The 26,009-nt window shown below is 38.9% G+C and overlaps 1 protein-coding gene across 4 annotated transcripts in view; it reads right to left on the reverse strand.

Annotated features, from left to right (window-relative positions):
• NLGN4X (neuroligin 4 X-linked) overlaps positions 1 to 26,009 on the reverse strand; it is a 291,678-nt gene that overhangs the window by 235,918 nt on the left and 29,751 nt on the right. For all 4 annotated transcript variants that reach the window (XM_044768194.2, XM_044768193.2, XM_070502561.1 and 1 more), the window contains exons 2-3: positions 23,930 to 24,097; positions 20,764 to 20,853 (exon numbers count right to left, since the gene is read on the reverse strand). The gene's annotated coding sequence lies outside the window, so the exon portion shown is untranslated. The remainder of the gene's footprint in view (positions 1 to 20,763; positions 20,854 to 23,929; positions 24,098 to 26,009) is intronic.

Consider the following 26,009-nt stretch of genomic DNA (forward strand, 5'->3'; position numbering starts at 1 on the left):
TCCATTTAAAGGTAGAGATGTGCTCCTCAGGCACGTGTGTTTCATGAATGTTGATGTCAATAAGTTTGTGTTGCCTCCCATACCGTCTGTACCCAAAGAACTGGGGTCAGTCGGCTGGTCTGCAGAGAACTGAGCACTTCCATATACCTCCTCCCCTTTGGTTGTTTTCTATGTTAGAAATGCTATCCTAAAAATAGGTCTGATTAATCCCTTTGGCAAACACGTTGCTACTGTCTTTGGAAGAATAATTTTGCTAAGTGTGTTCTCATTCCCAATGAATATAACTGTTTTAGGATTCAAGAAAAAAAGTAGCTTCTTCTCTTTTACAGGACGTGATAAATAAAGTATGCTCTCAGCAATTGCACTCCTTGATATTTATCCCAAAGAGTTGAAAACTTGTGTCCACACAAAAACCTGCACATGGATGTTTATAGCAGCTTTATTCATCATTGCCAAAACTCGGAAGCAACCAAAAGGCCCTTCAGTAGGTGAATGGATAAATAAACTGTGGTACATCCAGACAATGGAATATTATTCAGTGCTAAAAAGAAAAGAGCTATGAGCCATTAAGACATAGAGGAACCTCAAATGCATATGACTAAATGAAAGAAACCAGTCTGAAAAGACTACATACTGTATGATTTCAACTCTATGACATTCTGCAAAGGGCAAAACCAGGAAGAAAGTAGAGAGATGGGTGGCTTCCAGGAGTTGGGGGGGAGGAGGGATGAACAGGTAGAACACGGAGGAAATTTAGGGCAGTGAAAACACTCTGTATGATGCTATAATGATGGATACGTGTCATTATACATCCGTCCAAACCCATAAAAAGTACAACACTGAGAGTGAACCCTAACGTAAACTAGGGACTTTGTCAATGTAGATTCATCCTTGGTAAAAGATGTACCCTCTGGTGGGGATGTTGATAATGGGGGAGGCAGTGCACGCGTGGGGCAGGGGGTGTATGAGAACTCTGTACTTTCCCCCCAATTTTGCTGTGAACTTAAAACTGCTCTTAAAAAAAGGGTTAATTTAAAAAGAAACTATCATATAATTACAAAAAATATTTTTTAAATAAAAAAAAGCATTTATGTTCCCCAGAAATCAGCATTATTTGAGGCATTAATTACATGGCAACAGAGTTCCAAGCTGAACACATGGTTTTCTCCACAAAGCCATCACATGAGAGCAACACCACTTTACTCATTTCGCAGAGAAGAAAATGGATAGTACAAGAAGTTAAGACCTGTCCAAGGAGACAGTAGTCACACCATTTTATTTTTTCTAAATCCTGTGCTCTTAGCCACTAGGATATACACTCTTTCCAGTATTATGGTATACCACATAGTGGAGCTGAAATGATTGAACAATATAATCCCTCAGTGTTAATTGAGCTTTAAATTTTCTGCTGCCTCTGAGCACTCTTTTCAGTTAAAGGATATTTGGCAGCATTAATATAAAGAGGTTGCTGACTTTAAACGAATCCCTCCATAATTTAACTGAGTTCTTACAATACATCAGCAAAATTGAATATTTTAAATAAAAGTCACAATCTTCAAAACAAAAAGTATTACTGAGAAAGTTTCCATTTGCTTTGCGGAAATATTATATCCAAGTTTACGTAACCAATCAACTCATTTCTGATGCCAGGATCAAAGTGTTGGCAAAGCTGAAAAGAGGAGCTTCACGGTAAATCTTGAACATTCCATCCCCTGCACAGCCTGAGTCTGGATAATAATCAGAGGTCTTTTTGTTCTGATAATTCATGGGAAATTTCTACGTCACCTAGGGAAAAAAGAACATCCTCTAAATTCAGATTTGAGAGAAGTTGGTGCCTGTTCTTTCTGCACACAAAAAATCTATGACTCCAAAATTGTTCAAATTGGTTTCATATTTTGGTAATTGTTTCGCTGTTCATGTTAATTTCATATTGTTTTTCCCTCCTATTTCTAACCCCTTGCCTTGTACCTGTTCCTTCATATTGAAGGTCAATAAGGACGTTCTGATTTTGGGTTCACAAGGATCTGAAGTAAATATGTGCCCTCACCACTAGCCCAGCACAAAACCCCACAACACCGCACTCCTGGCTTCACTGTGTCAGCTCCAACTTTCGCATGGCTCCATCACTTAGCTGCCCTATGACCTTAAGTAAGTTATGTAAGATTCAGTGTTCGGTTTCCTCAGCTGTCAAGTGAAGATAGTAATTGTGTGGTAGATGGAATAATGATCCGCTAAAGATGCCTGAGTGTTAATCCCCAGAACCTGTGAATGTTACTTTGCATGGAAAAGTGGAATAAAGGTTGCAGATGGAATTACAGATGCTAATCAGCTGACCTTGAGATGGGGCGATGATCCTAGATTATCCAAGTGGACCCAATAGAATCACATGGGTCCTTATAAGTGAAAGAGGGAGACAAAAGAGAAGCCAGAGAGATGGTAGCATGAGGACACAAACCACTGGCTTTGAAATTAGAGGAAGGGGGCCATGAGCCAAGGAAAGCAGATAACCTCTACAAGTTTGAAGAGGCAAAGAAATGAATTCTCCCCTAGAATCTGAGCTGGAATGCAGAATTGCTGATGCATTGAATTTAGCCCATTGAGACTCATTTCAGACTTCTGAACACCAGAACTATAAGATAATAAATTTCTGTCGTCTTAAGCCACTGAGTTTGTTGTAACTTGATGCAACAGCCATAGGAAACTTAATACTAAGGGTAACTACTGGATGGAGTGGTTGAGGTGATTGAATTAGTATATAAAAAGCACTTGGAACAGGTCCCAGCCCAGAGAAAAGCTATATAATTGTCAGCCTATGTTATGATTGATAGCCCAAAGGCATAATGCTGAATGCATGAGGCAGAATGCTAGGGTGGCAAAGTGAAAAGGGAAATAATGGTATTTCTGGGCACACATCTCCCCTTATATTGTACATTTAAACAATATCCTATTCTGTCTATCCATTACACAAACATTATAATATATCTAAACGTGTTTATTTTTGATATGGGATGGTCAAGATTTATTTATAATTCTAGCTAATTGTCAAATAACAGCAGACTACTTGCACAGAATCACGTCCTTTGAACACAAAAAATTGCTTATTGATAGGAGGAACTCTAGAACTTTCTAAAGAATATCAAGAAGCACCTCAAAGTTCATACATCCAGAAAGTGAAAAGCGGGAAGACGACTGGGGAATGACAGAATTCAGATGATTTCATGGAGCTAGCAGGTATTAGCTTTCTCCCTATGTGTTTTCAAATATTACTATGACTTCCATGACTGCCTGACATAAAATGCAAATACCCATCTTTTGGTCACACAAATGTAGAGAACTGGTGACTCCAAAAAAAATGGCTTGGGTACAGACGAGGATATACAACCAGAATTCTATGCTGAAAAACATCATAAGAAGTTGGGGCTGGCCCAGTGGCACAGCAGTTAAGTTTACATGTTCCGCTGCAGCGGCCCGGGGTTCACTGGTTCGGATCCCGGGTGCAGACATGGCACTGCTTGGCAAGCCACACTATGGTAGGCATCCCACGGATAAAGTAGAGGAAGATGGGCACGGATGTTAGCTCAGGGCCAGTCTTCCTCAGCAAAAAGAGGAGGATTGGCAGCGGTTAGCTCAGGGCTAATCTTCCTCAAAAAAATAAATAATCATAAGAAGAGTGGTTAGCCCATATTGATTATATGACATAATTTAGTACAATCAAATGCTATCATGTTTACCCTCAAGTAGTGATACTTGACTAAAAATCACAATGTGTTTTGCTGTGAATAGAAGTGGATTCATATCTGCATTAATATATTGATTTTGTCACCTGAACTCCTTATGGGAAGGCACCATCTCCTATGATCCTTTTGTATACAATGGACAAGACAATCATGGAACAAGAGCCCACAGTGATTTTTCCAGTAATCATTCCACTCCTTTACACCTCAGTTTCTACCCCTGGAAAATGGACAGGATATGTCTGCCTAACTTGTTGGCAGAATCAAATATAACCAGGAATATGAAGGGAAGTTTGAATTTTGTAAAGCAACAAGTGCATGTATAGTTATTCCAGTGGGCACTGACTACTTCATTTATCTAAAATACAGTATCGTAACATACTGATGAGCACCATCAGGACCATGGTGCACATCATTCCACAACATGCACAGAGTTCAAAAGAGCATGAGAAGAAGACCTCCCTCACTGACTTATCCTAAAAATGAGAAAAAAATATAGAAATGCTAAGCTTGTATTGACCTTTTTAGTTGTGTATCTGCTGAGCTAATTCACATAACTCCTGTAAAACAGAGGAAATCTAAATTCCATGGTACTGGCAAAGATACAACATCAACTCAATCCTTTGAAGTCCTGAGCTAAGAAAGACCTATACACTAATAACTAAAACACACCAAACCACTGTTTATGGCATGACAAGGAAAAAAAGGCATATTTCTTTTCACAAATGTTACAAAACATTAATAGAGCCAGGGGGAAAGAATAAGGCTTCAGGTCACGTCATCTTATTAACATCGAGATTATTCCAGACACATAGGACTGGAGTATTCTAAATGTCAACCATCTCCTGTGAGTGTCAAGGACTTCGAGTAAGTCATTTACTAAAAAAATGATAGGCTAAAGTTTAGAATACTGCTACTTAGATCTTTTTATTTTTAGTATTCCTAAGAGGAGAGAAACCTAGATGTGAGAATTTCATGGCGTGCATGTGGACAGCTTGGTCTGATACCTGGATGGGCGTGTGCTGACTTTGATGTCCCAATGTGATCAGTGTTGGGTTCATACCAAACTGTAGAGCTGTCACTGATTTCAGTTCTCAGTATTGACCATTTGCCACCTGAAGTCCAACCTCTCAGGTCCATCAGTTGGAGCAAGAAAGTGCTTATCTCAACTAAAGGGCAATTCCAAATCACAGGGACATCACCAAAGTTCAGGTTGAAGTCACATGCAGAAACAAGATGGAGAAGGAGGTGGCTTATTCCTCACTTGCAAGGATGTGATGTGGGGTCTTTTATCCTCTCCTCCTGTCTAAGCACAATTCCTTATAACTCCTCCTGATCCAAGATTTATGATGCTGAAGACAAGGACAGCAATTATCTTTTTAGAGCATGGGAAGTGACTGATGAGTTAATGTCCTGTCACTAAGATCCCATTAAGTTTTCAGTAAATTTACCTCATTTCATCTTAGAAAAATGAATGTTTAGCTTTAGGAAATACATTCAGCTTAGAAGCCTTTAAAACAAGAAATCTTTGAGAGAACAAAAGCAGCAAGTGATTTCCACAGGAGAGAGCCCTAAACTAAGTCTTCCTTTATGAGACCGCACGAAAATGCAAAGATCAAAGTGTCCAAATGTACTGTTGGATGCGTCATTTTATTGTAGATAACGAACACTGAACACATTAGTCTATTGTTTATAAACATAGAAATTAGCAGCAAAACTGTGTTAAGAAAAAAAACGTGTTTGGCTATGCCATTCCTCAAAAAAGAAGAAAAAGTGAGATCAGAGTTGCTATAAGCTCCAGTTAAGTCATTCTCCCCATGACCTTGAGAAGGTCTAAATTGCTGACAACATTTTTTCTTAATGTTCACTTTCATCTTTTGGCGTTATTTTGAAAGCATTACTCTTTAGTATCTTCCCTGGAGCAGAGTCATGTCCACCACATAAGGTTATTAGTTCATTTCCACCACGCTGGGCTACAATTGTCTTTAAGTAAAGGGAAGGTAAAGCACTCTTGGGAGAAAACAATATTGCATTAGGAGGCATCAATATTTTGTTTTTCTCCCTCTAGGCAACAGCAATGATAACTCTCTGTGCTCAGGATGGAACTTAATTTTCACCCTTCTTTGGTGCATCAACTGCTCTCAGGAACATGAGGATGGGCTCCTGTAGAATGAGCATCATTCGGGTCATTTGGAACACTTGCCCTCTTTTAATAACTGTGTGTGGATGATAATACATTTTAGCAGATGGTACAAAGAACCCTCAAGCATTTCATGATTCCCTCTAAACAAAGAGATACACAGACTATGAAACAAATACAAATAAATTTATAAGAAATTGACTACAAAATAGTGAAACCATCTCTAAGCACAGCCTTAATCACTACTATTTTATTATAATATGAATTCAATAAATAATTTTTGACTCTGTGGGGGTACTGCATCAGATGGAGCGGTGGTCACAGTAATACACAATACTTCCCACATTCAAGGAATTTTTAGTCTTGGAGGGAAGTCAGACATTTAAATAAACAGGCCAGAGGATGGCTACAGTGGAGGTGCCCTCTTCAATAACTGATTATAGAGGAGGAGGAAGGCTTCCCTGAGAAGTGGCGTTCAGGGGATGTGGAGTCATAAGGCTGAACTCAATTTTTTCAGGAAGTCTGCTCCAGGAAGGAAGTTCAGCTAAGGGAGGGGAGGGGGGGCAGCATTGCAAGAGACATGGAGGTCTGAAACTGAACACTGCTGGTTCTGGAAGGTTCTGAATTGTTCAATATGCTCATGACAGAGCATATGTGGTGGGATGCCAGATACGGTATAGAGTAGGGAGCCTGGGGCCAAATCACCAAAAGCTGTTCCAGTGGCCCCCAGTCTTTTGTTTACAAAAGGGAGGGTGTTCCAGACACACCCTCCATCAAGTAAAGGGGACAAGATTCCAAAGGGAGATGGAGCAAGGTAGAAGGAAGAGGTAAGGGGAAGAACGGAAGTGAAGAGGACTCTGGGAAACAGACTAGAGACTGAGAAGCAGCCACCAGGGAGGTAATGAAAAACAAGAGTGTTGTCAAGAGATGGAGGAGAGCATTCTAAGGAAGGGGATGGTAGTCGTAGAGGTCATTGAAGAGGACAGCTGAGATGCATCTCTGGTCTGCACAAACTCAAGATCACAGCATACTAAGTGTGGTATGCTGAATAATGGCCCCCAAAGTCATCCACTTCTGAATCCCCATATTCCCTGTGAATATATAACCTCCATGGCAAAGGGACTTTGCAGATGTGATTAAATTAGGGGTCTTGTGATGGGGAGATGATCCTGGATTATCTGGGTGAGCCCAGTGGAATTGGAATCCCAGTGGAATCCTTAAAAGAAGGAGGCAGGGGTGAGAGTCAGAAAAGGAGATGTGACAATGGAAGCAGAGAGAAAAGGTGATGTGATGTGGAATCACAAGCCAAGGAATGCCAGCAGCCTCTAGAAACTGGAAAAGGCAAGGAAAGAGATTCTCCCCTAGAGCTTCCAAAGGAACCATCCCCACTGACACTTTGGTTTTCGCTCCGTAAGACTCATTTCAGACATCTCACCTCCAGAACTGTATTTATTAATGTGTGCTATTCAAACCATTAAGTTTGTGATCATTTGTGACAGCAGCAATAGGAAACTAATACACTGAGGAAAGAGGGGAAAGTGAGGAAAACGAATTGTGACTACTCCTTCCAGAAGACTGGCTAAGAAATAGAGGGCAGACATGGGCATCGAGCTGCAGAAGGGTGCCTTTCAGATGTGAAAGACTGCAATTGCATTTCCAAACAAAGGGGCCCTAAGAAAGAAATCGATTTGGAAGGTTCTCAACAAGCAGCTAGCGGAAAACATTTGTGAGAAAGCGTATGCTACTGCAGCTAGTTTGTTCTCTAAGCCCTGAAAACTCAAATCATTTTGAAATTTCTTCCCAAAGCAGTTTAGCCATTTCAGTACCAAAGAGAAGTACTCCAATTTCTCCTTAAGACACATGATCAATTAATTGATCTTCAACTATGCAAAAACAAGATGGCATCACTGGTGAAAATGAATTCAAATGCTGGCTGTGCACTTTGAAAGGCAATGAGATTAAATTGACTTGATCCCTAAATCATTCCAATTCTGGTCAGATATTCTGGAATCTGAACTCATTTCGTGCTATTTTACTTCTTTTACAAAATTTTTAAAAATGTTTGGTGCCACATCATTTCAGAGACCAGTTCGAAGACTGAACCAGAGAAAGGGTCATCATCTTAAAATACTTGAGAAAGTTAAGTGGTACTAAAACATGTGATTACACTTTAAGTAAAATGTTCAAACTATAATCTGATGTTCCTAAGCATAAAATAATAAATGACAATTATTCAATTTTCAGCTCCAGTTCCCCTTATTAATTGATTTTTGAGCAAGTATTTGCTTTAAACGTATTTTTAAAATACAACTTATGATCTCTTACAATTAAATTAGTTGAAATTTTTAATTAACTAATGATTATAAAAGGCTAAATGCAAATACTAATAAGAAAAGAGACCAAAAACACACCTATTGTGAAATTCAAAATCTGTAGCTGACATATTTTCAATCTTAAAGTTTACCTTCATTATGAGGCTGCAACTTTCGTGAGGTGAGAAGTTAATGAGGACACGGATCCTGGATGTAGAGAGCGCTTCATTCATCTGACATCATTTGCTTATTACCTTGCCAGCTTTTATTTGTTAACCTTCTTCCCAGAACAGCATAATTTGAACAAGCCAATCAATTACCATTAAAAGGACAAATGAAAGACTAAGCATTCCCCAAGGAAGGCTTAAATTTTTTAAGTAATTGAGAAGAAAATATGGCAGCTAAAATAGTAGTCCATTTAGAAGGCTTAATTACAGCTAAGTCTATGCTAAATAATTTATATTCTTCTGTGCCTATATAAGACCAAAACAAATACTGGAAAAAAATCTCTAGAATGGTCATTCCATTGCTTCCAAGTTGCTATTACCTATAGAAAAATGCCATAAGACACTGCATTTATTTTCTTCTCCACTCAGTCACAAAATTCAAGGAAGAAAATAATATACATTCATCATTGGGTGAAAATAAAATGTTTGCTTCACTGAAACATAACTAGCATGGACCAGAAGAACTTTATTCTTTCCACCTAATGTTAAAGCATCACTGAAGGATTTTCTGCACAACAGGAAAGAACCACATCCACTCAGAGGTTGGTCATCCTGGACCAATATGCAGGGAAGCTTCAGGCACAGAATGGTGTCTTCTCAGAGTTGGACAAAAGTGACAACTTCCAGGCTCAATCCCTTCACTTCTCAGCTGAAGGGACAGGAGGAGGTAAGAGGACTAGTCTAACCTCACTAACCTACTTGGGCTGCTCAGCCCGGACTAGACTTTATGGCCACTGGTTTCCAGGTGGTGCCTTTTTCACTTCCTGTCAAACTACCATGTGGTGCATGTTGACCTGCATTCACCCAACATTAATGGAGAATCTTCTACATGCCATGCACTGTGATCGATACTGGAAAGATGGAAATTTCTCTACTTAAATTTCCAACCACAAAGAATGATGTTGGGCCGGCCCGGTGGCACAGTGGTTAAGTTCGCACGCTCCGCTTCTCAGGGGCCCAGGGTTCGCTGCTTTGGATCCCGGGTGCAGACATGGCACTGCTTGGCAAAAGCCATGCTGTGGTAGGCGTCCCATATATAAAGTAGAGGAAGATGGGCATGGATGTTAGCTCAGGGCCAGTCTTCCTCAGCAAAAAGAGCAGGATTGGCAGCTGTTAGCTCAGGGCTAATCTTCCTCAAAAAAAAAAAAAGAATGATGTTGTGAAGGTTCACTGAGGGAACAATGAGCAGTGTTCCAGTCCAGTGCACCAACAATTTTCATGTGGACTGCGTTACATTCTTCCTCACTGAAGTCCAAAGTGTCACATTCTCCATCACCCCCACGTCATGCTTAAATAAATTAATATTTAGGAACACAATTGCAAATCATATTTCAGCAGTCTCCACGGAAAGGAAAGGAAGTAGGGCATATTAAAGGAACATTTTTAGGCCAAAGAGCCTTAATCATCTACAACTGAATATATTTTGTTAATATTTACTACAGGTCCACAGCACACCAAGTATGACATCCAACAACCTGCCAGAGAAAGACAAAACAACTCCCTTCTCTATTGATGTTAATTACCCACTTCAAGGAAGCATGCCGAGTCAGAATTACCTTGTGCTCAAATTCTCATACACACACACAAATGGAATCAATGAACTCCCTGGTTTTAACTGTGTAAAATACACTTCATTAAAAAGTTTAGTGAAGCAGAATAAAAATCACCATAATTGCTTGCACTTAATCAAGCGTTCCTCTCTTCTAGATCATGGAACAAATGGACTGGGGTTTGGCAAAACCAGCCAAGTTGGCTCTCCATGGTCAATCTGCTTAATTATGAACATTTGCCCTACCAGTGGGAGAGCCGTCGGAATCCATCACTGGAAGAGGTAGAGGGCACCCATGCTAATGGATGTGCATCAGCTGCATCCCATTCATTTTATTGTTGATGGACAACGAATCTCTCCCTGGTGCATATACATTTCACATGTGAAATTCCAGGGTGTTCCCAGACCCTGTTGATGCATGTTACAAATACCAGGTTACAAACACACGCTCTCTGTTTAAGAGATTACAGAGGAAGCACTAATAGAATTCCTAATTTGAAAGCATAGAACCATATTATTAACAATTTGTTACATGTTAATATTCATTACCAGTTTTTGGATCTAAGACGTTCATCATGAACTACCCTCCCACCCCGCAAAGAATCACACCATGCCCTACAGTATGGATTGGCAAATTCATTGTAAAGGGTCGAACAATACGTATTTTAGGCTCTGCAACCTATGCAGTCTCTGGCACAACCTTTCGACTCTGGCACTGTAGTGGAAAAGAGCCACAGACAAAAACATAAATAGAATGGTGTAGTTGTGTTCCAATAAAATTTTATATTAAGGGTGACCCACTCCCAGGTCACAGCTGGCTCACCTTACCCTAGGACATGTATCATGGTCATTTGCCCAAAGTTGAGTTTATTTATGTCCTCCAGAGAGCAAACAAAAGCTTATGTTTATAGAACTCATAAACAGTGTAAGATGGGAGGGATCTCGTCAAGATGGCGATGTAAGCAGACTCTGAACTCATCTCCTCCCAGGAACACAACCAGGATCAACTATTTTTGGAAAAATTACCCTGGATTGAAAACTGAAAACTGGAGAAAAAGAACCCTAACGACAAGAGACAGTCCTGACTAAGGCGGAAGAAGCAGAAATTCCTGATGGAGAGGAAAAAAGCCACCTTTGGGAGCAGCGGAGCTTCTCGGCTGGCCAGGCGGGAACCACCCTAAGGTACGCAGCCCTCCCTGGAGGAGTGAGGTCCGGAGGGGGGCCGATACTGCTATAAGCACCCTTCAGACTCAGCCCAACTGAGACGGGGGTCTTACTGTCTGGCTTTGCTAGCTATTAAGTGCTGCGAGGATACCCCCAGAAAAGCTATCAGCCGAAAGCCGAAAAGACCCAGGTCTTAAAGGGCACAAACTCACTCAATGCAGCAACCTAAAATCACCAGAGAGAAGGCATACAGTCGTTTGGTGAACCAAGACTCACCTGGTGGGCTCTGGGGGCATCTTGGTGAGAGGAGGGACCTCTCCGGAGACTGAGACATTCGTGGGGGCCATTGTTCTGAACTGGTCCAGGCATGCTGACACAGACCCCAGTGGGGTCATTGACGTTCATCCCTTGGCCTGTTAGCCCAGGGGTCTGCCACGCCCACTAGAGCACAGACTTAATCCAGTTCAGCCAGGGCAGGCAACCGCCCTAGGGATCGGCCCCACCTAACAGAAAGCCCTCAGGCTACTTTTGAGCCTGCATTGACTGGGCACGTTGATCCTCTATAGGCAGGCAAGGGTGTCTGCCTCTGAGGGGCAGGGCCTGTGTGAGGACCAGCTGAACTGTGAGGGGCATTAGTGGAGAGGTGGGGGCCTCTGCATTGCGGTGCCGGGGTACACTCTAGGGGGCTAAGAAATTTGCACAGACCAGGACTGTGTTGATGGTGTGTGTGGTCCAGTAGGGGGTGAGGTGCAGCAGCAGCAGCAGACCTGTGCTTCACAAATAGCCACAAAAAGGATCAGCTGCACCTTCCAAAGCCTGAATCAATTGAGTGCTCCTGTGCCTAGGGCCAGCCCCACTCAGCTGCACTCCTAAGAGAACTGACAACAGCCTGGTAGGCCTCAGGCCTATCACAACTATAAGCCCCTGAGCCTAGCAACCAGGTACACTGCGTACCTACCCAATTAAGAGGAAAACTGCAATGGGAGTGTGCTGATAGACTTTGTAGCCAACAGCGCTGAGGCTCCCCAAACCAGATTTACAAACAGCTGGCCAGGGAAGAAAAGACTAGACTCCCTGGGTAGCTGCAGTTACAGCAACCCTGCCACAGCAGAAGCACACAAGTAGCCCACATAGGGGTCACTCCTGGATATTCTGGACTGGTGACGAGAGGGAAGCACATTGCTGGGCCTCATAAGGCATCTCATACATAAGGCCAGTTCTCCAAGATCAAAAGACGTAGCCAACTCACCTAATACATAGAAATAAGCACAGAGGAAGAGGCATAATGAGGAGACAAAAGAATACTTTCCAAACAAGGGAACAGGACAAAACCCCAGAAAAAGGACTAAATGAAACAGAAACAAACAACCTACTTGACAAAGAGTTCAAACAAAATATTATGAGGATGCTCACAAATATTGGGAGAAGAATGGATGAACACAGTGAGCTCATCAGCAAAGAAGTGAAAGATATAAAAAACCCAATCAGAAATGAAGAATAAAATACTGGAAATGAAAAATTCACTAGAGGGACTCAATAGCAGGGTAGAGGATGCAGAAGAATGGATCAGCGAGCTAGATGAAAGACTAGAGGAAATCACAAAAACAAAACAGAAAAAAGAAAAAATAATTAGAATGAGAACAGTCTAAGGGAACTCTGGGACAATATCAAGTGTGCTGACATTCGGATTATAGGTGTCCCAGAAGGAGAAGAGAGAGACAAAGGGGCAGAAAATTTATTTGAAGAAATAATAGATGAATATTTTCCAACCTGAGGAAGGAAACAGACATCCAAGTACAGGAAGCAGAGAGAGCTCCAAACAAGGTAAGCCCAAAGGGGCCCACACCAAGACATATTATACTTGTCCAAAATTAAAAATAAAGAGAGAATCCTAAAAGCAGCAAGAGAAAGGCCACAAGTGACATACAAAGGAAAGCCCATCAGGCTACCAGTGGACTTCTCAGCCAAGACCCTACAGGCAAGAAGAGAATGGCATGACATATTTAAAGTGCTAAAAGGAAAAAACCTACAGCCAAGAATACTCTATCCATCAAGGTTGTCATTCAGAATGGAAGGAGAGATAAAGAGCTTTCCAGATAAGCAAAAATTAAAGGAGTTTATCCCCAAGAAACCAGTTCTGCAAGAAATGCTGAAGGGACTTATTTAAGTGAGAAAGCAATGACCACAAATAGAGATTAAAAAAAGAAATTATCAAATAAAACAACAACAACAAAAACAAGCAATAAAATCACATCTATAGGTAAAAATATAGTAAAGGTAGCAGATTAACTACCTGTGAAGATAATATGAAGGTTAAAAGATAAATGTACTAAAATCACCTATTTCAGTGATAAGAGGGTAATGGATAGACACACTCTAAACAAGAGACTATATATGATTTGAAAAACATAAAATGTGGGACGAGGGGAGTGAAAAAGTAGAGCTTTTAGAAAGAGGTCAAGCTAAAGAGTCTATCAACTCGATATAGACTGTTATATGCATAGAATATTAAGTAGTATCCTCATGGTCATCACAAATCAGAAACCTATAACAAGCAGGAAAAAAAGTAAGACAAAAGAAATCAAACATATTACTAAAGCTAGCCATCAAACCACAAGTGGAAAGAGCAAGAGAAGAAGAAAGGAACTGAGAAGAACTACTAAAACACCCAGAAAACAAAGGGACAAAATGGCAATAAATACATATTTATCAATGGCTACTTTAAACATCAATGGACTAAATGCTCCAATCAAATGCCATAGGGTGGCCACTAGGATAAAAATACAAGACCCTCGTATATGCTGCATACAAGAGACACACTTCAGTACTAAAGACACTCACAAACTGAAAGTGAAAGGATGGAAAAAGATATCCCATGCAAATGGCAAAGAAAAGAAAGCAGGGCTAGCAATACTTATATCAGACAAAATAGACTTTTAAACAAAAACTATAACAAGAGACAAAGACGGGCACTACATAATGATAAAGGGAACAATCCAACAAGAAAATATAACACTGGTAAATATCTATACATCCAACATAGGAGCACGTAATATATGAAGCAATTATTAACAGACTTAAAAGGAGAAAGAGACAGTAACACAATAGTAGGGGACTTTAACACTCCACTTACACCAATGGGGAGATCATCTAAACAGAAGATCAATAAGGAAACACTGGCCTTAAAGGACACATTAGACCAGATGGACTTAGTAGATATATACAGAATATTCCACCCCAAAACCACAGCATACACATTCTTTTCAAATGCCCATGGAACATTCTCCAGGATTGATCACATATTAGACCACAAAACAGGTCTCAATAAATTTAAGAAGAGCGAAATAATACCATGCATCTTTTCTGACCACAAAGGTATGAAACTAGAAATCAACTACAGGAAGAAAACCAGAAAAGCCACAAGAATGTGGAGATTAAACAAAATGCTACTGAAGAACGATTGGGTCAATGAAGAAATCAAAAGAGAGATCAAAAAATTCCTGGACACAAATGAAAATGAAAACATGACACGCCAAAATCTGTGGGATACAGCAAAGGCAGTTCTAAGAGGGAGGTTTATAGCAATTCAGGCCTACCTCAACAAAGAGGAAAAATCCCAAATAGACAATCTAAAAGCACATCTAAAGGTACTGGAAAAAGAACAACAAACAAAGCCCAAAATCAGCAGAAGGAAGGAAATAATAAAAATCAGAGCAGAAATAAATGAAATAGAGACTAGAAAAACAACAGAAAAAAATTAATGAAACCAAGAGCTGGTTCTTCGAAAAGATAAACAAAATTGACAAACCCTTAGCTAGACTCACAAAGAAAAAGAGAGAAGGCTCAAATAAATAAAATCAGAAATGAAAGAGGAGAGATTACAACGGACACCTCAGAAATACAAAAGATAACAGAATACTATGAAAAGTTATATGCCAACAAATTGGATAATCTAGAAGAAACGGATAAATTCTTAGAAACATACAACCTTCCAAAACTGGACCAAGAAGAAGTAGAGAATTTGAATAGGCTGATCACCCATAAGGAGATCAAAAGAGCAATCAAAAACCTCCCAAAAAATAAAAGTCCAGGACCAGATGGCTTCCCTGGTGAATTCCACCAAACATTCAAAGAAGACTTAACACCTATCCTTCTCAAACTCTTCCAAAAAATTGAAGATGTGGGGAGGCTTCCTAACTCATTCTATGAAGCCAACATTATCCAACCAAAACCAGACAAGGACAACACAAAAAAAGAAAATTACAAGCCAATATCACTGATGAACATCGATGCAAAAATCCTCAACAAAATACTAGCAAATCGAATACAACAATACATTAAAAAGATCATACATCATGATCAAGTGGGTTTCATTCCAGGGATGCAGGGATGGTTCAACATCCACAAATCTATCAATGTGATACATCACATTAACAAAATGAAGAATAAAAATCACATGATCATCTCAATAGATGCAGAGAAAGCATTTGACAAGATACAGCATCCATTTATGATAAAAACTCTAAATAAAATGGGTATAGAAGGAAAATACCTCAACATAATAAAGGCCATATGTGACAAACCCACAGCAAATATCATTCTCAATGGAGAAAAAGTGAAAGCTATCCCTCCAAGAACAGGAACCAGACAAGGATGCCCACTGTCACCACTCTTATTTAACATAGTATTGGAAGTCCTAGCCAGAGCAATCAGGCAAGAAAAAGAAACAAAAGGATCCACATTGGAAAAGAAGAAGTGAAACTGTCACTCTTTGCAGATGACATGATTTTATATCTAGAAAAACCTAAAGAATCCACTAACAAACTTTTAGAAACAATAAAGGAATACAGTCAAGTCGCGGGATATAAAATCAACGTACAAAAATCAGTTGCGTTTCTATACACTAACAACAAAGTAGCAGAAAGTGAAATTAAGAATACAATCCCATTTACAATTGCAACAAAAAGAATAAAATACCTAGGAATTAGCTTAACCAAAGTGGTGAAAGATCTGTACAGCGAAAACTATAAAACATTGTTGAAAGAAATCGAAGAAGACACAAAGATATGGAAACATATTCCGTGCTCTTGGATTGAAAGAATTCACATCGTTAAACTGTCCATACTTCCTAAAGCAATCTATAGATTCAATGCAATCCCTATCAAAGTTCCAACAACATTTTTCACAGAAATAGAACAAAGAATCCTAAAATTTATATGGAACAACAAAAGACTCAGATAGCCAAAGGGTTCCTGAGAAAAAAGAACAAAGCTGGAGGTGTCACACTCCCCGACTTCAAAATATGCTACAAAGCCGTAGTAACAAAAACAGCATGGTACTGGCACAAAAACAGACACACAGATCAATGGACCAGAATCGAGAGCCCAGAAGTAAACCCACGTTTATGGACAGCTAATATTCGACAAGGGAGCCAAGAGCATACGACGGAGAAAGGAGAGTCTCTTCAATAAATGGTGTTGGGAAAACTGGATAGCCACATGCAAAAGAATGAAAGTAGACCATTCCCTTACATCATGCACAAAAATCCACTCAAAATGGATTAAAGACTTGAATGTAAGACCCAAAACCATGAAACTTCTAGAAGAAAACATAGGCAGTACGCTCTTTGACATCAGTCTTAGCAGCATATTCTCAAGTCCCATGTCTGACCGGGCAAGGGAAACAAAAGGAAAAATGAACAAATGGGACTACATCAAACTAAAAACCATCTGCACAGCAAAGGAAACCATCAAAAAGACAACCCACCAATTGGGAGAAGATATTTGCAAACCATATATCAGACAAGGGGTTAACATCCAAAATACACAAAGAACACATACAGCTCAACAACAACAAAAAACCAACGATCCAATTAAAAAATGGGCAAAGGATCTGAACAAAGATTTCTCCAAAGAAGATATACAGATGGCCAACAGGCATCTGAAAAGATGCTCAACATCATTAGCTATCAGAGAAAGGCAAATCAAAACTACAATGAGGTATCCCCTCACTCCCTTCAGAATGGCTATAATTAACAAGACAGGAAACAACAAATGTTGGAGAGGATGTGGAGAGAAGGGAACCCTTGTACACTGCTGGTGGGAGTGCAAACTGGTGCAGCCAGTATGGAAAGCAGTATGGAGTATCCTCAGAAAATTAAGAATTGATCTACCATATGATCCAGCTATCCCACTGCTGGGTATTTATCCAAAGAACTTGAAAACGCAAAGGCATAAAGATGCTTGCACCCCTATGTTCATTGCAGCATTATACACAATAGCCAAGACTTGGAAGCAACCTAGGTGCCCATCAAGGGACAAATGGATAAAGAAGATGTGGTACATTTACACGATGGAATACTACTCAGCCATAAGAAATGATGAATTCCGGCCATTTGTGACAACATGGATGGTCCTTGAGGGTATTATGCTGAGTGAAATAAGTCAGAGGGAGAAAGTCAAATACCGTATGATCTCACTCATAAGTAGAAGATGAAAACAATGACAAACGAAGACATAGCAATGGAGATTGGATTGGTGGTTACCACAGGGGAAGCGGGGGGAGGCAAAAGGGGTGATTAGGCTCCCATGTGAGGGGATGGACTATAATTATTTTCGGGTGGTGAACATGATGTAATCTACACAGAATTCGAAATATATTATGATGTACATCCAAAAGCTATATAATGTTATAATCCAATGTTACTGCAATTTAAAAAAAAATAGCATAAGTTGATCTATTTAACTAGCTATACTTGTCCTTTTTTTCCACCGAAATATATCCTTTTGGCAGAAAAGAAGCACTAAACTAGGAAAAAATAGGCAATATAGTTTCTCAAACAATATGGATTTGAGAAACACTTGAAAGGAAAAGGATTAAGGAGGCCCATGATCAAATTATTTATATTTATGTATTATACTATATTATATATTATACTTATATTATTTATTATATTTATATTTTTATATTATTAGGCTTAAGTCTATATCCCAATTGCTGTACAAAATTGATTAATATATTTGTGTGTCCCTCTAAATCACAAGCTATTTAATGGAAGATTTATTTGGATAATGTGTTCATAACTGTGTAGAGTATAAACAAACTATTTCAATGTTGAAATTTATTAGCCCCTAGGATAACCCTAATCATCATGACTGTCAACATACTAACAAATTCAGTTCCATATAATACTGAACTTCTTAATTTCTGGTTCACCCCTTGATCCTTTCACTTAGAAATGAAAATTGTGGTCTCAGGGGTGCCATGAAAGGAAGTTTTCTTGGTCATCAGTTTTGAATTGAACTACGCCATCTTTGGAATAAAACAAAGAAATTTCTAACATCAGTTCATCAAGACCATCCCAGACAACTATGAAAATCTATTGCAAAGAATTTCCTTTAACAGGAGTTACAGAACCAAGTTCAGAGTTCAGTCAACATTGTATGGAAAATTTGATTAAACTGGCTTAAGTTGAAATTTCCAAATATTAAACAGGCTTAAGGAATTATTTGTACTTCCTAAACAGCTGGTTTTCTTCATTTAGAATCACAGATTCTTCATAGTGAAAAGGGAATGAATGCATACCTCTCTAATTCTTTAAACACATCAGAAGCCTGATCATCGAAAACCAGCTACTTCACAGCAGACTAGATTGCAACTTAGATGCCCTAATTTACAGGTTCGTGTATTTTTCCACCAAACCCTGTACCCCTCATAAATGACTATGACTCCAGTCAAAGAGTCACAATGCTTTTAGTTCTCACTTAGGGTCTTGAGAATGCTAGGCAAGGTAAATTCTTTTGTCAATGTTTTTTCACCCAGCCAAGCCATCCTTGGGATACAATATAGGAAGTTGCAACATAGGATCACCACTCATCAAGGGCCACCCCACATTGTCACTCCAAAGCATTCCCCTTATCGGAGGGGCAGTTAGACAGACTCTTGCAGAAACATGCTGATAATGCCCAGTGGTTTCAAATGTAGATTGAACCTCAGTGCACATGGTAAAACAGTAAGAAGTCTTTCTAGATTCAGAAGTTCTCATTTTCTTCCTCTGATTGTGCACTTTCTATAATGTTCCCTTTGGGTTTCACAATGCGAGCTGTCTTATAATGCGCTGTGACTCTACAGCTCTGAGGCTGATGCCAGCCCTATTACTACTGCTTCTCCTTGGAACTAGGACAGCCTGATTATATTAAAGTGAGTGCTCCTTGCACTGTGGCTTCTGAAATGATTACAACCCAAGCTGCATCAGGTTGCTGTTCTAAAGGCGGGTTGTGAGAGAACAAAGATGAATACATTTGAGACCTCAAGCCTCAGTTATATATTAACGCTCCTGCAGATTGAACAAGGAAAATGAAAATGAAAAAAAACAGCTGTTGCACAAGTCAGAAGGTGAAGGGATTTACATAATGTGTTGCTATTGATTATTTAGCTGTGTATCCTGATGAGCAATGTGTGTGTGCATTGAACATCTTTGATGAAATAGATAAATGTATACTAGATAAAAATAGCAAACAATTGATCATTCATTTTCTCAACCATGATCATCTTTCAAGTTTGCATGTTAAAAGGTGGATAGTATTAGTCTTTCTTTATTAATTACACATCATCTTTAGAAAAAAAAAACAACTGGCATTTTTTGTGGAAGGAAATATATAGAGAAGTTTGGAAATCAAGTTTGCTGGAAACGAGTTCAACAAAGGACATGACCTTGACAATCCTCTAGAATCCAGGAAAGCTACAGAAGTTTGATACAGAGTAAAGATATGGAAATTATGTCGTCAACTGTAAGGAGATGCTCAAAAGCTATTTGTGGTCTACATTTTGACAAATGTTGGGAGGCTACAGCACTCAAATTGATAAGAAAATCAGTAAATAACTCATATTTAAGTAATATAATCATAAATAATGCCTCAGCAGAGCTTGAATTGACAGCTGAGCCATGAAAACATGTAACCGTTTACTTGAAACGTATTAAAACACACCCTTTTTGAAATTTAAGTAGGGAAGGTAAGGGTCCAGTTGTGAATTATGAAGTGTCTTCATTAACATGTGCTTACAACCATAAATCATAAAATATTCTACCCATTTCCTGTTCCTTGGAATCTGCTCTATTATTGGTTTCCAGAGAAAGAGAAGGATCCCATGGCCTCAGTGGGCCCTCAGCCTGCACTAGAAGCACATGTGTGACATTTTGGATCCCACTCCATAGGGGCTACAAACAAAAAGGGTAAAATGTGATGCTGGAGCCATTTCAAATGTTCCAATAGCTTGAAATGCTTATTCTAGAATAGAGAGGGTCCAAGGTAAGTTTCAGAGGGGTTTACACAAGGTGAATCAGATAGCTGACCCTCTCATTTGTGTATGTCTAATTTATGAGACATAGTCTGCATTGTGGCTATTTGGAGGAACAAATAACACAAAATCCTAAATTTCCAAGGCATGCCATTATGTGCACTCCAAATGAGCTGGAAATCACTCCTTTGTATTTCTGTCAATTTTAAATAAATTTAAAAAAAGAAAACTATTTTCACACCAAAGTAATCTGAAAGCACTTCTAGATTTGATTTAACCAGGCTGTAAATGGGTCAATAAAATAAGTCAGCCAAGGTCAATGATTATTCTTGATACTTACCATTACATTGTCCTTCTAAGAAGATGCCTTTAAAAATGCCTCCATGGAAATCTACTTGATTTCTTTTCCATCTCAGCACATTTTTCCCTACTGAAATAAAACAGAGAGAGAGACATATTGCTCCGCTCGGTAAAAGAGATGGCACTATTGCTTCAAAACCAGTGTTACATTCCTTATAAGTTTTCTTTTGGGTGGTTACAAGAACCAACTGGTAGTGGCATAAAGTAATTCTTAACTCGTTCCCTAATAATTCAAGCAACTAATCAAGAGAAGACACACAGGCACAGCTAAATGTCGATTCTGTAACCAACCGTTTTAGTCCACGTGCAGTTTGAGAATTCAGAATAAACAAAGACAAGTTTGAGGTTACCAACGTATGTCTCAGCTGCATTCATCTGGGCACCGTTAAATTTTTGTTGAAGGCAACCATCAGCTTAGTGCATGTCTATGTAAGATCTAGCTTGTTTGAATTAAGAGTTTAAAATCCTTGCAAAATTTAATTTGTGAAAAAAGCCAATCAACATTTTAGAAATCATTCATTTGCAAGAACTAATCCTCGGCCAACAGAGAGATTATTTTCCCCTACAGCGGTGGGTGAGAATGGACAAGATCCAGCCGTGCCCTGTTCTCTTGGCTCTACGACAACAAAACTAGTCTCTATAGGATCAGTAATCATCCCAGGACCATTTGGCACTTATCTTGTCATCTCACCATGGAATCTTCTCTTTAAAGGACGACTCTCATGCAACACTGCTCCCTCTACTTACAAGTGAGGACCGTAACAAGGCAAGTGCGTACTTGAGACATTTGACAGAATACTCATTTGTCTTTGACACTCAACATTTTACATCTCTAGGGAAGGTAGTAAGCAGAAAAAGAGGATAAATCATTTAATGCACTTCTCGAGTTACTTCAACACTTGAAGAATATGAGTACTAAGTACATAAAGCCTTTGGGTTTCATAGTTAATGAGCCAGCACATTATTAAATTATAGGCAGGTGGGGACATATTTTAATTACGTTTTTCATTATTCGTGGTATCTAGCACATTTAGTAATTTGTATGTATTTCATATATATTGTTGATTAAAACATATTTGTGAAAATTAATTTATATGTACCAACAGTCATAATTGCATTCATTATTGCTGATCCTTTGATAGCCATGCAGGGTGGACATCATGACATCTATTTTCCATTTAGAAAAACTGATATTCAGATGTTAAGTCACACAGCTCATCAGCTCTAAGGCAGAGAATCAGATCTAAGTCAATCTTGACTCCAAGACCACACGCTTTTCACAATGTCAAGCTGCCTCCTCACCAAAACAAATAAAATAGTAACATTTATAATAGGTAACATGTACATAGGGGGTCAATATTTAACATGCTGAGTGCTTTATATACTGACTCTTTTTGTCTTCTCAACAAGCATAAAAGGTAGGTAAGAACATTACCACCATTAGTGGAAAAAATTAAATCAGGGAGAGATTAGCTAACTGAAGATCACAGAGCTGTGAAGGGTGGAGGTGGGGCTCAAACCAGGTAGTCTGGCTTCCATCCACCATGCTACGTTGGCTCAGGTGGCACCATTCAATCTTTTCTCTCCCACATCCTTAGTCCCCAGACTGGGACTCTACACCTAAAATGGTTTTCATCAGTGACAAAGAGGTTATTTGATATTAATAGCAAAGAGAGCCTCCTTGTAACGCATGAGTGCTTCACATAGTAGATGCTCAATGAAATCAGCTCTCCTAACATCGTATTATCACTATTACAACTTTGAAATTGGCTCTATTTCTATTTAACTTGATCAGAAGTAATATCTTGGCTCAAGTTTTAAATTCACAATTATAAATTTAACTGTATATGTGCGGTTCAGAAAAGTTCTAGAAAAATTAGTGTGATTTATGTCCAGCCATACATTACATCTTGTGACAGGGTAAAGAAAAATGTTTTAAAATTATTATGGTAGGTTTGAGTTTTTGTTTGTTTCTTGGCTTGCTTGATTTTGCTTAGATTGTTTTTAGGTACACAAGTGAGAAGGAATTATTAATCGTATTTGCTTGTGTTTCTTTTATTTTCAAATCTGATATTACTAAAATCTGATGAAACGAAATGTTCTCATCCTATCATGTTTAATGTGTGGTCGTCCAGCTTTATTTAAACTCCCTGGAAAGAACTCTGTTCATCTATACTATTCCATCTGGGAGGACTGTAATTAAAACTGGTGCATTCTGCGTCAGGACTGTTTTCACCCATCCTGCCTGCCTCCCTCACCATCTCCAGTTCTCTTACTGGGCCCTAGTCACTATCCTCAACACGAATGGTACTGTCTTTCCTGCTAGGCAAGGTGAAATACGCTCTACATATTTCTTATTTCTTCTTAAAGGATAACCCTTCATGTGTGAACGCACCACAGAACATTCTTCCAGACTGCTTTTTGTGTCAGAAACCCCCAAACCCCAAAGAGTCAGGGAAAGGCAGAGGTTCTCCGCTACCCCGGTATCTGCCGCCATTTTGGTGCTAAATGTTGATATCGGTGGAGAATGCACATCCTCAACACTTCTCCTTCAAATAATCATTTCTTCAGCTGTTTCATTTATTCTCTGCTACATGATTCACTGTGGGCATCATGTAGTAAGCTTTTCTTTTCATGTATTTAAAGTTAACTTTTAAGATATAGTCATGTGGCTAGTAAGACATTTCAAAAGTTAAAGAAAATTCTCTAGATTAAAATACTTTTTGATTTTACCATTAAATTTGGACTGGATGACCTATTATAGAAGGCCTTAAGACAGATAAATATGATTACAAATAGCTGATTATTTGAAAATTAATATGAAATTACATTTTATAATCTGTTTTCACATAAAAACTATAGCCTACCAATTACATATCATTTGTAAAGACTTATACCATATTTAATATGTATTGATTTACATGTAAAAGAATCTTTTAAAAACATACATGACCTGTGATGATAGATTTTACACAGTTGAGGTGGATTAAACAGGGGAACTTACTAATTAAACCAATATTTAGGAATTACTAATATATTAGCGATATTATAATTCACTAATATATTAGTGAATGTTACAACAAATTATTATATCATTTCAATAGAATCTTAGCATATGTAGAATACGTTATTCAAAGCATACAAACCTTTTGAGGAATATCAGATGTGGAAGCTAAGGATGATCTATTCCACACTATGACAACGTTTCAAGTAGGACACTCCATATAATTTCATCTTTACAACTGGAGGTTTTGAGGTTCATAGAGACATTCATAGCCATTCCAATGTGCCCTGGTCGTGAGTCAAATGGATACCTAGAACACAAGGTACAAGGATATAAATATTTTCACAGAGGATGGCATTGATGCACCTCTGATTTTTCAGTATGGTACTAATATGATTTTATTCCTGTGTACCTAAATAATTTCCAATAAATATTGTCTAGCAATCCAAAGTTATTTCATTTCACAAGTGTTTGTTGAGCACAAGTCCATTAATGAGATATGAGGACAGAAAAGGGATTCCAAAGACAAATGTGACACAATCTCTGCCCTCAGAGCAGCTTGTGGTCTTGAGGGGGAGAGCCTCATCAAAGCAAGTGCTTATATATAACTACACAAGATCCTGTACGGTGATAAGGAATAGAGTGCTATGTCTTAGGAGATGGCATTGAAGATGACCTTGAAAGAGGTGGGAGAGAAGGGCCACATTTGTCAGAGTACAGCCTATGGAAAGCACAAGCTAGAAGCTACGCCAGACCCTCCAGCATCTTCAAGAAGTCTGGGCCATGATTATAGCCAAGAGTTCCCAAGACTTTGATATCACTCATTACTAATGTCTGCATGTAGACTTGCACAAATATACACAAAAACAGGACAATAAAGACCTATTTTTAAAACCTAAAGATATTTCAGAGGTATTTTTTTAAAAATCCTGGGCTGGCCTGGTGGTGTAGTGGTTAAGTTTGTGCACTCCCCGGCGGTGGCCTGGGGTTCACAGGTTTGGATCCCAGGTGTGTAGACCGAGCACCACTCGTCAAGTCATGCTGTGGCCGCATCCCACATACAACAGGAAGATTGGCACAGATGTCAGCTCAGTGACAATCTTCCTCAAGCAAAAAGAGGAAGACTGGCAACAGATGTTAGCTTAGGGCCAATCTTCCTCACACACATACACACACACACACACACACACACAATCCCTAGCATCATTCATCATGTATTTAGTTTTCTTTCTCTTTTTTTTTAAAGACTGGAACCTGAGCTAACAACTGGTGCCGATCTTTTTTTGTTTCTGCTTTTTCTCCCCAAATCCCCCCAGTACATAGTTGTGTATTTTAGCTGTGGATCCTTCTGGTTGTGGTATGTGGGACGCCGTCTCAGCATGGCCTAATGAGTAGTGCCACATCCACACCCAGGATTCAAACCTGTGAAACCCTATGCCACCGAAGCGGAGGGAGAACTTAACCACTCAGCCACAGGGCCGCTCCTTAGTTTTCTTTTGTGTCACAGTGACCCATTAAATTTCTAAAAGAAAAATGAGAGGAACAAGTTTAATTTTGGTAGATTTTCTTGTGTAGCTAAAAGAAAAAAAATTCACGCTCAGGTGAGAAAAGAACTTATCTCTAGGTTTCAGCGGGGTCATCCCAGATATTTCTAGATGTGTATGTAAATGTTAAAATTAACATAAATGACCTTAATTTGCACACTAATTTATCTAACCCAAATTTTGTCTTCCACCTCTCAGATAGAATGATCTTCTAGACTACATCCACTTTGTGTAGGATGCATATTTAATAAAACATTTGTTTCTGTCTTGGATTTGCTCCGAATTTTTTTATGCAATGTTAAAATGGCTTAATTTTTAGCATTATAAAAGTCAAGGAAAAAACAACAAAGAAAAATTTCAGTTTAGAATTTAAAAAGAGTAACTTAAAATATATATAATCAATTTTACACAATACTATTCCTCCTGAATCATCCCATAATTCTGATAAACTCCCAAGAAATTCACTTCTTGTCTACATTGCTAATTTTGACACAAATCTTTACAACAAAATTAAAAAGTACATCGAATCATCCATCCAGCTAACAGTGAAAATAAACAGTGCTGCACAGCAGATCTATAGCTTTAATGTAAGACTTTAAAAGATTAAGCTCCAAAATTCTTAGCCTTCCTAAAATTTATCACTCTCAATTTTCTAGGCATGGACTAGAATGGGAAGTT

The sequence above is a fragment of the Equus asinus genome, chromosome X, assembly GCF_041296235.1.
Source record: "Equus asinus isolate D_3611 breed Donkey chromosome X, EquAss-T2T_v2, whole genome shotgun sequence".
Classification (NCBI taxonomy): domain Eukaryota; kingdom Metazoa; phylum Chordata; class Mammalia; order Perissodactyla; family Equidae; genus Equus; species Equus asinus.